Here is a 13284-nt window from a genome sequence, read left to right as displayed (position 1 = left end):
GCCAAGTCAGGGCAGGCCACAAGGGGCTCTTAGCACTGGGCCCAGCCCCCACAACAGTGCCATCACACGGAACTTCTTGCACTCAAAGTGTAAAGCTTGGCAGACTTAGCTCTCTACAGATCTTTGCCGCTGTCTCATTTTCAGTTTCCTTATAAAACTGGTGTTGGGAGGACTGTTGCTTTTGCTGACAGGTTGTTCAGCAGTTCTCGTGGTGCAGGAGCCTAATGAGCCTGGCAGCAGAGTGTGGGGACTCGGGTTTCTGGATGGGCATTTGGAAATCCTTGAGGAGGCAGTGACACCACAGTCTCTGGGGCGGTTTGTTTCTGAAGAGTCTCATAGCTTCCAGTGGCCCTTTAGTGACTTTTCTCCTAGGTTGCAAATCCCATTACACGTGGGCCAGTCTTGTGCCTGTTGAAGTCACATTCTTTTAAAAGAAATGTTTGATCAATAGTTCCTTATAAAAAGCTGTAGTCTTCTATGTTAATAAGTTACTTACATGGGCCACTTCAGTGCCTCCTTTTATTTATTTATTATTTATATATATATATATATACACACACACACACACATATGTATATATAAACCCTTTTATATATTCATACATACACACATATGTATACACATATGTATATATAAAATCCTCACCTGAGGATATGTTTATTGATTTTAGAGTGAGAGAGAAAACATCCATGTGAAAGAGAAACATTGATCGGTTGCCTCCAACATGCGTGCCAACTGGGGATCGAACACACAACCCAGGTATGTGCTCTGACCGGGAACCGAACCCTCCACCTTTTGGTGTATGGGATGATGCTCTGTCCAACTGAGCCACTTGCCCAGGGCCTGCCTACATTTTTAAGATAAATAAGTTTAAAGCAAACGAGTTTGATAGGAGACCTTCAGTCCCTTCCTGCTCAGGACTGAACAGTTTATTCCAATACTTGGTAGAATGTCTCAGAACCCTTAGAAGCTATTAAGTTGATTGTTGGGTAAAAGTGGAAACTTTGAAAGCGACCAGAACCTGGAGCCTCACAGCAGCTCCTGATTTGGGCCAATGAGCTCCGTGCCTGGACAGGTAGACCCTCAGCACATGCACCGTGTCACAGAAGACGTTCTTCAAACGACACCTCGGCCCTGCCTATATTGCACCCGTGCAGAATATTGTACTGGGCGTTCGGGCCCGGCCTCTTGGCTCAGACGTCTCTGACCGTCGTCCCCGTTGCTGGCTGTGGCTCATTTGTTGTCTCCTATGCAGTGTTCCATGGCATGGAGAAAGCACTGTTTATCAACTGTAGACAGACATCAGGGTTTCGTCCATTTCGGCGTTTAGGAGTACTGTCGTCACCCTGAGCACTTGTGTGCATGTCATGTGGGGGACATCACAGCCATTTCTTTTGAGGACATACTGGGAGTGGCAGGCGTGTCATGGAGAACGTGCTCCAATTAGCACAGCTCACAGCCTGAGTCCCACCTGTCTCACGCCCTCCCTGCCCCCGGCTCTGCCATTCGGTTATCCTACCGTTCGGGCGTGTACGCACACGCGTGTGTGCTCTTCTCAAGGCTCTGGAGACTGATGGTGTGGAGGACCTTTTCATACTCTCACCACTCGGATCTCCCCTTTTCAGGGAAGTGCCTGTTTCTCTCTGTTTTCTACTTTTCCCCTATCATCACATTGCTCATCGTTACTGGGTTTGTTTAAAGCTGCCTTAGCCACCTACAGTGAGAGGGAGAGCATTTCCTCTTTTTCCGCTCCGATAGCCATTCTGACGTGGTCTGTGAGGCGGTGGTGAAAGCGTCCGGCCCTCAGGCTTCGCGCGTGGGCACGTTGTTACTGCTGACTGACACGCACCTGGTGCGACAGTGGTCGGAGTGCTGTGCGGGGCTTCTGCTTCCTCCTGAAGCTGTGCTGCGCTGTTTATTTAGAGAACCCGTCCATTTGATCTAAGTTGGCATGAAGTTGTTCATAACTTCCTGATGTTGTCGGTGTTTATCCTCACCTGAGGACACGCTTACAGATTTTTAGAAAGGGGAAGGGAGGGAGAGAGAGAAGAAGAGAGATACACCAATGTGTCGCCTCTCTTCTGTGCCCCAACTGGGGGCCAAACCCACAACTTAGGCATGCGACCTTTCAGTTTACACGGTGACACTCCAACTAAGCCACACTGGCCAGGGCTTGTTGTCTTCTACAATGTCTGCAGCGGCGTCTGCTTGTATTTCTGTACTGGTGTCCCAAGGCTGCCGTAACAAGATGCCACAGGCCAGGTGGCAAGCAGTTAATTAAAAAGACGGGGTACCAAGTGCGGGTGCGAGCATGGTGCCGGTGCAGCCCTCAGACTTCGCCGTGCTATGACAGGGATCCTTGTATAAAACCATTGGCTCAAACGACAGACCTTCATTGTCTCCCAGTCCTGGAGGCTGCCCCTCCAAGGCTGAGGCGTGAGCAGGGCTGGTCCCTTCTGAGGGCCGAGAAGGACATCTTCCGTGCCCTCTCCTTGGCTTCATCTTCACTGGTGCTCTTCCTGTCTATGTGTCTGTCTACAAATTTCCCCCTTTTATAATGACATGGTCACACTGGATTCAGGCCCACCCTAGTAAGCTCATCTTAACTGGATCATATGCAAAGCTCCTGTGTCCAAACAAGGTCACATTCACGGGTCCTGGAGGTTAGGGCCTCTGCATATGAATTTGGGAGAGATACAAATACAAACCCATAACAACTCTTTGCATAGTTATTTGTATCTTCTTTTTTCCTGACAAATCTGATTTTGTCAATTTTACTAGTATTGGTCTTTTCAAAAAAATTAAGAGTTAACTGTGTTGATTTTTTTAAAGATTTTATTTATTTATTCACAGAGGGGAGGGGAAGGAGAAAGAGAGAGAGAAAAACATCATCTTGTAAGAGAAACATGGATGGGCTGCCTCTGGCATGCCCCCAACCCAGGACCTGGCCCCCAGCCTGGGACCTGGCCTGCAGCTCAGGCATGTGCCCTGACTGGGAGTCAAACCAGTGACTCTTTGGTTCTCAGGCCGTCACTCAGTCCACTGAGCCACACCAGCCAGGACCTGTGTTGATTCTTTATATTTTGTTTTCTCTCAATTTCTGCTCAGATTTTTATTGTTTCTTTTTACATGTATTGGGTCTACTTTTGGAGATAGCTAATTAGCTCATTCATTTTCAGTCTTTTTTCCAAATGAAGCATTAAAGTTCTGTTTTGGGAACTTCTGCTTCTGGACAAGGAGAAGCAGCAGGGGCTGGGTTTAGCGCCCATGTGAAATGACAACAGCTAGACAAATACACAATGTCACAGTCCTAAAGACCCTGAGCATCTGGTAGGGAGAGGCAGTGATCTCTGAGAGGCAGGGACAGAAGAGGCCCGTCCACAGCTGCCCACCAGGCCCAGGCTCCAGAGTGTGTCCTGGGCAACCCAGCAGCCTCCCTGAGGCGAGGAGATGGCACTGGGAGACGGTGCTGGAGTGGAGGGGGCTGCACAGGGAGAATCTGGAGAGAGGCAGGAGGTCCTGAGTATTCAGCTGGTTACTGATCAGGGCATGTGTGTCAGGAAGCTACAATCTAAGGAGAAAACTGCCAGAAGGACTGGAGGGAATGATCCATGGTACTCAACAGCAGCTGGAATGGAAACCTTGTACTTCAGGAGGTACCAGTTAGAGGACTCATAGGAGCTGAGCCTCGGTAGTAGGGGGTGAAATCTTAACAGTAGACTAGGCACTGCTCTGGTCCCACCAACAAAGCTTAAATGCAAGGTCTAAAAGGTCCAAGTTGTTTCTGAAGAGGTTGTTTCCCAGTAAAAAGCTAAAAAATAGTCATAGGAATACAGAAATGTCCTTCACCCAACATGAAATTCACAATGTCTGTCTGCATCCAAATGACCAGATATGCAAAGAAGCAGGAAATTACAGCCTATATATAATGAGGAGAAGAATCAGTCACCTGGAGCTGAACAAGAAATGACGAACGTGACAGAATTAGTAGACAAGGATAGTTCAATGGTTCTTAAACTCATTTTACATGTTCGGGAAGCTAGAGGAAAGGCTAAAGGTGTCAAACGGAAGCATGGAAGACATGAGAAGATCCATATCAAACTTCTACAGATGCAAACTCTGTCTGAGATGACAACTACATTGGATGGGATCCGTGGAATATTAGACATTGCAAAAGAAAGGATGAATGGATCTTAAGACATAACCACAGTAACTACACAAAAAGAAACAGAACTGAGGAAAAGAAAGAGAGAACAGAGCGTCAGGGACCTGAGGGGGCACTCTGAGCAGCCATCTGTGTAAGGGAGTCCCGGAGGGAGCGAAGAGGCAGAGGGGACATATTTAAAGAAATGTCTGAAGATGTGTCAAATTTCGTTTTAAAAATATAAAACCACAGATTCAAGAAGCTTACGAAAAACCAAGCACAAGAAACAGGAAGAAAACTGAAAGTTGCATCATAACCAAATCGCTGAAAACTGATAGAAAGAGAAAAGTCTTCAAAGCGGCCCGAGAGGAGACATGACATACATAGGACAAAGATCTCTTGAAAGAAGGAATGTAAGCCAGAAGATACTTTTCAAATACTAAAAAGAAAAAAATACTATCTGCTAACTTAGAATTGTTCACCCAGTGAAATATATTTCAAAATATATTTTAAAATTGAGGACTTGAACAGACATACAGAGGTTAGAAGCATTCACCAACCTGCTCTGCGGGAACTGCCAGGGATCCTTCCAGCAGCAGCTGGCAGAAGTCTGACCCACCAGTCAGAAAAAGTAACTATGTGGGTAAATGTAGAGATTGTGTTCCTGTTCCTAAAGTTAGTTTCAAGGATAACGGACCACTTAAAGCAAAAATGGCATCGGTGTTTGGGGGGTTCATGACATATGGAACTGAAATATGCGACAGCGGTAACACATATTCAGGCAGAGGCCACAGCAGTAACTGCTGTAACACTCTCCTACTCAACACGAAGATGTGCTGTGACCCAAAGGTAGACGGAGGCCAGTTAAAGATGTGCACGGTAAGCCAGACACTGGTCTCTAAAATACAGCAGTTACAACTACTAAGCCACTAAGGTTAAATTGAATCAAAAAGGCAGAAAAATACAAAAAGAGGAACAAAGAACAGATGGGACAAATAGAAAACCAACAGAAATGTAGTAGATTGACCTACAGCCAAGATTGCTCTGCCCAGCAAAGCTATCATTTAGAACTGAAAGGCAGATAAAGAGCTTCCCAGACAAGAAAAAACTAAAGGAGTTCATCATCACCAAACCATTATTATATGAAATGTTAAACTTACTTAATAAAAAAGATCAAAACTATGAACGATAAAATGACAATATATATCAACAACTGAATCTAGAAAACAAACTAAGCAGACGAGAAGAAGAGAGACAGAATCATGGATACAGAGAGTGTTTTGATGGTTGCCAGATGGGAGTGGGTGTGGGGGAATGGGGGAGAGGTGAGGGGATTAAGAAGTACAGACAGTTACAGAATAGCCACGGGGATGTAAAGTACAGTACAGGAAATGGAGCAGCTGGAGAACTTACACGCATGATCCACAGACATGAACAATGGTGTGGGGATTGCCTGAGGGTGTGGAGGGTGCTGGGCGGAAGAGGGGAAAAGAGGGAAAATCAGGACAACTGTAATAGCATAATCAATAAAATACAATTTTTAAAAAATGTAGTAGATTGAAACCTACCCAACCTTATCAATAATCAAATTAAATGAAAGTGGTTTAAACACCTCAATTAAAAGGCAGAATTGCCAGACTGAAGGTAAAGGCAAGACCCAATTAAATGCTGCTTGTAAGAAACCCACTTAAAATACAAGGGCACAGATAGATTCAAAATAAAACATTAAGAGAACATTCACCATAAAAAGAAAGCTGGACTGACTATATTAATATCAGAAAAAAGTAGATTTTAGAGTAGGAACATTACCAGAAATAACGTTTCATAAAAATAAAGGTATCTTCATCAAGAAAGCCTAACAATTCTAAATATGTACCCAATGACAGAGCTTCAAAATATATGAAGCAGAAATGGTTACAAGTGCACAGCGAAACAGTGGAAACCACAGTGAGGGGCGGTTGCCACAGGCGTCCCAGTAACTGACACGAGTGCACAGAAAATCTGCGAGAATGAACAGGACTCTAGCATTGTCAGCCACGTGACCTGTGCATAGACACCCACCCGCCTCAGAAGGATGCACGTTCTTGTCAAAAGCTGCTGGAGCATTTACCAAGAAAGATAATATTCTGGGCCGTAAAACACCTAGATAAATTTAAAATTACTCGTCATACAAATTATGTTCTCTAGCCCCAATGGAATAATTAAAGCTCTACTTGGAAATTAAATATCGCATTTTGAAATAACCCCTGGATCAAAGAAGAAATCAAAAGGGAAATTAGAAAGTACCTTGAACAAGATGAAAATGAAAACAAAGTATCCCAATTTGTGATATTTGGATAGATGAGGGTATAACTAAAGCAGAACGTAGAAATTCACTGCACTGAAAACCTAGGGCAGAAAAAACGTTTGTGTCCTCAACAGCCACTTTCAGAAACTAAAAAAGCAAATTAAACCCAAAGTAAATAGAATATAATATCAGAGCAAATAAGTCAGTGTAATAACAAAAAAGAAAATGAATGAACTCAAAAGGTTGTTCTTAGAGACGATGAATAAAACTGATGAACTTCCAGCCAGGATGATTAGAGAAAGCGATAAAACACAAACTATGCAGTACCAGGCGTGAGGGAGGTGACATCGTTACAGGTTCCACACAGATGTAAAGAATCATAAGAGTATGCTATGGGTAATTTTACGCATCATAGTCAACAAGACAACATGGACAGATCCCTTGAGAGGTACAAACTGCCACAGTTCACTCCAGAAGAAACAGGAACGCGGACTTGGCCCCTGTGGCCGTTCAGCTCCAATGGGCCCTCAGACTTCAGTGCTTTGTCCTCAGGTTTCAGCTTGTTCTGTTTTGTTTTTCTGAGCCTCACCAGCCAGACCTTCCTTTTATTTTTCACATGTGCATGGTTCTTTGTTCACATTTCTTTCCTTTAGAAATTTGGCTCCCGCTACCTCCTTCAAGATTGATTCAGATAAAGTGTCTTTGTTTCACCCTCCTGGAGAGAGGCATTTTTATGGGGCCCAGTCACAGACCAATGGCGATCCCCCCGGTCACCTAGAGGAATTTTCCTAGAGTCCCCATCACCTAGGTCACCTGGGTCGGTGAGCTGTTTTCTCCCGCCTGAATGTAAGACCTTTCTGACATTTTCCTAGCCCCTTCTCTGCTCTTTTGATATGTAATGCACTCTAATGGTGTAGTCATGTCTTCCATCAACAACAGAAGACTTCAGCCGTTCTCTCTCGAACAGTGCTCCCTCCACACTTTCCTGCTCTCCTGCAATTTCGTCCTAATCTCTCTGTCTCTTCCTGTTTCAGCCTCCTTGTCCTGCTGAAGTCTGTATAGTTTCAGTTACACCATTTTCCATGTTGCAAACTTTCTCTACTTCAGTTCAAGTAGAATCAAAGATGAACTAAGGTTCATCTTACTGAATTTTACTCATTAATACATACATATAATTCTAGGCAATCTGTTTGACTCTCTTCAAATTTTTCTATTTTAATAGCTGTGCCCATTAGTCATACCTTACTCTCCTGCTTTTGTTTTTAAATACAGGGTCCGGCAAAGGAAGGTCTGCTTGAGTGTGGTTGGTAGGTTAACAATATGGGTGTAATAATTTATAGTTTTAAAACCCTGGCTGGTGTAGCTCAGTGGATTGAGTGCGTGCTGTGAACCAAAGCATCGCAGGTTCGATTCCCAGTCAGGGCACATGCCTGGGTTGCAGGTCACATTGATGTTTCTCTCTCTCTCTCTCTCTCCCTCCCTTCCCTCTCTAAAAATAAATAAATAAAATCCTTTTAAAAGTCTTTTAAAAAATAATAATAATTTATAGTTTTAATTTTAACATTTCACCTAACATGCCATATAGTGTGCTTGAGTGTGATAGTGTTATGTTACAGAATTATATGCTTATCATTTTATAATAAAAGACTTTGTGATAAAAAAAGGGCCATTAATGTGCCAGACCCTGTGTACAAAATAAACTCTCACTATACTATAAATCTTTTTCACGGCTGCAGAATTCAGAGGTCTGCTTCACTGGGCTTTGTTTGTTTCTGCCCACTCACTCACAGCACTTTGATTTCTTGTGTGTTGGAGGGTTTTGATGGTGTGTTCATAGGTTAAGCTTCATCTGTGGAAACCCCCAAACCTAAAATGTGGATGAGTCCTTCCAGAGCGATTATGTATGTCAGATCTGCCTGGGAGTCTGTGGACACAAAATGACTGTAGCTTTTCCAAGGGTCCTGGTTTAAGACAAGCATGTGGGGCAAGGGTGGGAAGACCAGAAAGTGTACCTGTCTGAAGGCCAGAGTAAAAAGCCTGGGTTTGATCTGGAGTCAATGACAGGCCTTAGGAGGTATTAGCAGGGGGTGACGTGCTCTTATTCATGTTTTTCAAAGATACTTCTAGTTGCTTCCTGGAGAATGGCTAGCAGGAATGGAAGAGATGACGGTGGTTAATGTGGCACATGCGACAAAGAGGAATCAAGGACAATCCCTGGCATGCGGCTTCAGTCTTGCTTTCTTCTAAAGTGGTGACTGACTTTATCTGTAAGGAAGCCAGAGTTCAGCTCCTCCTTTCACAAAACCACTGACACTCGTCTCGGGCAAAACCCAGAAGCCTGGGCTGTGCAGTCATGACATCCTCTCTCCGTCCCTGTCTCCCCCTCACTCTTGCTGGGGGGGACAGACTGCCCCCAGGTCACCGAGTTGTCCAGCCCCGAGTTTCTCCGAGCCCCTGGTGAGGACCCTGCTCCTGAAGGGCCTCCTGGAGGCTCCCCGTCCCTGTGCCTTGCTCGCAGGGAACCAGCATGTGGCCAGGCCAGAGGCATGGCATTCACAGAGGGAGTGATTAAAAGACTTAATTCAGTAAATAAATTCCACCTTTTGGCATCCCAGTGGATAATTTTGACTTACCGCTTTCTTAAATTTCATCAAATACCTCTTAAGAGTGCAGAAATGCAAACGTAGGCGGCAGGAACTGACTGTTTGCCAAGGTGCAAGGAGTCAACACAGGCAGCCGCAGGGGTTTTGAGCCGAGCATTTTTATTGGTTTTCGTAAGGGGGTTTAAGGTGCAAGGGAAAGTACACAGGAGATGGAAACAGGTCAGGAAGGATTACTGCAGTGAAGCTGCCAACCGGGAGATCAAAGGTCTTGTCCAGCTAAGAAAGTGGGAAAACACGACACTTTTCCCTAGGAGCTGCCAAACTGGGCGAGGCTGCAGCGTTTCAGCTCCCTCGGATGCCCATGACCTAGTTGGGGGCATGCCCCCAGGGTGCCTCTCCTGGCTGTGCCACATTCCCAACACAGGCCTGGGGCACTGGGGGAACAATGCCCTTGGACTTGGAGAGCCCGGGTTTGTGTCCAGGCTCTGCCCCAATTTTCAGTAAGCCGCCACCTCTGAACCTGTGAGAAAGCACAACGGCACCTACCTACCTACTTTCTAGGACTGTTCAGTGATAATAAACTTGCTAATGTGCACAAACTTGAGTGTGCATTGTAAAGCGCTTTATAGACAAAGAACACTATTCATATTGTTCTTTATCTTCACCACTGAGAATACCTGCTCAGACTCCTGACCAATTAACCCAGGAAACCCAGGACAAAATGAACTGGGGGTTGTTGTGACCCGCCCCCAGGTTAGGGTAACAGTAGCAGCTGGAACAATGGGTTCTTGGATTCAGACAACCTGGGAGACAGGACAGATGGGCGCAGAGGTTCTGTAGGACAGCCCTCCTCCTCCCCACCCACCCACCCAGGACTCCAGCTCACAGGTCCACTCAGCTGTCCTCCGCTCCATCCCCTTCCCAGCGGGGCCTGGGCTCTCCTGCCCCTCTGCTTCTCCAGAAAACACTTTCGGAACTTACCTTAAGGCTGTCCCCTCTTTTCAATCCATGTCTAGTTTGAATGATGGCTCTCCTGACATCATCCTTCTACTTCGCCAACATTCTCTGAGCCAGAACCTGCCTCTTGGCCCAAATGTGGATCCTGGTATCGCAGCCCCGAACTCGGGCTCTGCCAACTTCTAATCCAGACCCCGTCCTAGAGGCCTCCCCCAGCCCTGAAGTTGTCAAGGCCTCTCAGGACTGTGAGAGATGCTCATCTACACACCTGTCCGAGTGGCTACAGTAAAAACTAGTGGCACCACCAAATGCAGGCGAGGACACAGACATGACAGTACTGGACACACAACTCTACACAGGTGACAAAGTGGTGTCAAACCACCCACCCATGTACCAGGGTCAGCATCCTGGCTCTGGTGGAGTGTTGACTGAGTTATGGGAGGTTAAACGCAGGGGGCGCTGGGAGAGGAACCTGAGACTGAACTGGTTCCTCTAACAGTTGTACTCTTTGCCATGCTGAGTGTCCTGGGCAGAATAATGCCCCCAAGATGTCACAGCCTGGTCCTGGAACCTGTCAGTGTGGCCTCACCTGGCACAAAGCACTTTGCAGATGAAATTATGTTAAGTATTTCAAGGGGAGGTGGCCCTAGATTATCCAGCTGGCCCTACCTCAGTCAATCCAGGGTCCTTGGGGGAGAGAGGTGGAAGGGTTGGGGAGGGGGTTGGAGTCAGCAAGCTTGGGGGCTCTTTCCGTGTCTTGTCCTCATGCCGAGTGCTGGGTTTGGGGTCACGCTGGCATTCCACAGGGTGCGCTGTTGACCGGGTTTTGGTTTCACACTGCTTTGCAGTCAGGTTCGTAAAGGCCATTGGTGTGCATTTCACATCCCGCCACATTCATCTGGCATCTGTCCTGCCCCGCTGAGCCCTGTCTGGGTCCTGATTCTGCGATCTGGTCTTCCCTTCTCCTCCTGGCGATAGGTCTGAGACACGAGCTGTGTGTGCTCATCCAGGATGCCCACGAGGGGTGCCCAGGTGGGGTGTGCACGGGGCACTGGGCGTGCCATACAGTGGGCACAGGCAGTACCAGGGCTGAGTACTAAGGCCCGTCCCCACACACAATCCTCCCCTCGCCCCAGGCTGCTACCAAGAGCTGAGTCCTGATCAGGAGCCATCAACCTAATGATTTATTTAGACATCTCCCTGGGCTCAAGTCACACTCACTGGTCCGGAGTTTGTGGAATTCCATGTCCCCACTTTGCTCAGGTATCTCCTCTTCCGTGTTTTCTGTAATCACTCGTGGACTAGGAGCCACAGTGGGCAGCACGGCAGGGCAGCTCTGGGCCATGGTCCAGCCAGGACTCCTGGCCCCCTCCCTGGGAGGAACCCAGTGCCCCGTTACTGTGTACATGGCTGCGGATCTCCTGACGTCGGTCTCTTACTCATCATCCTCCAGTGGGCGAATGAATGGTGCATCAGCATCCTTTGGGCAGAATCCCTGGCACAGCATCTGCTCTGTCCAGAAACTTCCAAGTGTAAGGTGAAGCCCATCCAAACCCGCCCAGAAGACCTGGAATGGGGTTCTGTGGTTCTATTGTATGTTAAGTCAACAGAGCCACTTTTTTTCTTGGAGCATTTATCATGTCTTACGAGGCAATGATTTAAGACCATCACATACCTCAGAGACAAAACAAACTAAGCTGCGTCCCTGGACGACTGGCTGTGAGTAATTCCATTCGAGCTGGGAGGTTTCATCAGCATGCACATGGTATTAGTCACACGCCTGTCATTTTCTGCCCCTGTTTCTTTCTTTTTTTTTTTTTATTATGTTTCTACCAGAGTAACTTCATTACTGGAAAAGAACAAATTTCCTGAAGCAGCCCCAGATTCTCTAGCCACACAAAGGAGCAAGTGCTCACTCCCAGGACCTTCAGAACAGCGATCCTTCATCCCCGGGATTACCAAGCAGCAGATACCCTGGGGGCATGGTAAATGGGAAACACCTTCTGTGTGTCAAGGGCGAGAGAGCAGAGCAGAGGCTTATTTAAATGCTGAGGCTATGAATAAAAGCAATTTCCTGATCAAATTTCTCATGGCTGTGAAAGGTTAACATTTGTTCAGCCACTCAGTGTTTGCCAAACTCAGATCTGTCACCTCCACAAGCCTCCCCAGACCTGGAAGCTTCCCCACATCTTAGTGACGCAAATGTGAACATCCCGCAGTGTCCGGGCTGGGGTGAGGTCTCATTAGGGTGACTCTGAGCTGTGTGGTTCGTACAACCCGCCAGCCCTTGTCAAAACTATCCTCCTGTCTCTGGGGAGGGGTGAGAGGTTGGGGAGGGTCTCTGTCACTGGGCGGGAAGGCAGGACTCCTGGTTCTTTCTGGGGCCACGAGGCTGTAGGCTGGTCCCCCGGCTTATCCAGGCTCACCTTCTGCCCTCTGGCTTGGAGGGCACAGAGGTCTCAGAGCTCAGACACTGAGGGACCAGGCCGGTGTGAGGAGCCCACAGATTGTGCCACGCAGGAAAACGGTGGCTCCATTTTCTTCCCCTTCCTAGCAGACCCACCAGGTGCATGATTAATAGGGAATTGATTTTAGGTTTTTTGGTTTATGGTCGGGCCTAGAAAAACCTAAGAAACCAAACAGAAACTATGACCCAGTTTGGGGTCAAGGAGACCAAATCAGCATGTGAGTACTGTTGCTGCCCACTGACCGCTTCCCACTGCCCAAGTGGAAGAAAGCTCCAGGAGTACCCCTGGGTGCCCACTGAGGATGCACCTGTGCCTTCGATGCTTCCCAGGCCTGCCTGACAGGAGCGATGGGGTCCATTCTCTCCTTTGTACATTATGTATCGTCCTGCTCCTTCCAAACCCCTCTACTGGACCCCAGCGCAGCCCTCTGTGCCAGAGTCAGGTCTCACGTGAGAAAATGACAAACCAGAAGGACCCTTTCCCCAGGAGGTACATAGTGCACCAGAGCCCCTTGGAGGTACTGTACTCCCAGAGTCTCTTCGCTCCAACCCTCCCTGTGGGGCTCCGCGGTATGAGTGGGGAGGCTGCTAGGTGCAGCTGCGCGGTTGGGATACCGCTGCTCTTTGGCACGTGATGCCAACGCCCAGACTCCCCACCCTGGGAGGGAGGGAAGGTAAAAGCGCAAGCACCTATCGCCCGCGACCCCGCCCTGACCCCGCCCCTTCGACCTGGCCAGGTCCCGCCCCTCCTTCCCGCAGGCCCCGCCCCTTCCTTCTCATAGACCGCCCTCCCCTAGGACCCCTCTTCTCTGTGCGCGTGGTAGCA

Source organism: Phyllostomus hastatus, unplaced genomic scaffold (assembly GCF_019186645.2).
Source record: "Phyllostomus hastatus isolate PE091 unplaced genomic scaffold, TTU_PhHast_1.1 phas_contig_58, whole genome shotgun sequence".
NCBI lineage: Eukaryota > Metazoa > Chordata > Mammalia > Chiroptera > Phyllostomidae > Phyllostomus > Phyllostomus hastatus.
The sequence above is the reverse complement of the archived record's forward strand: the minus strand, read 5'-3'. Positions refer to the sequence as shown.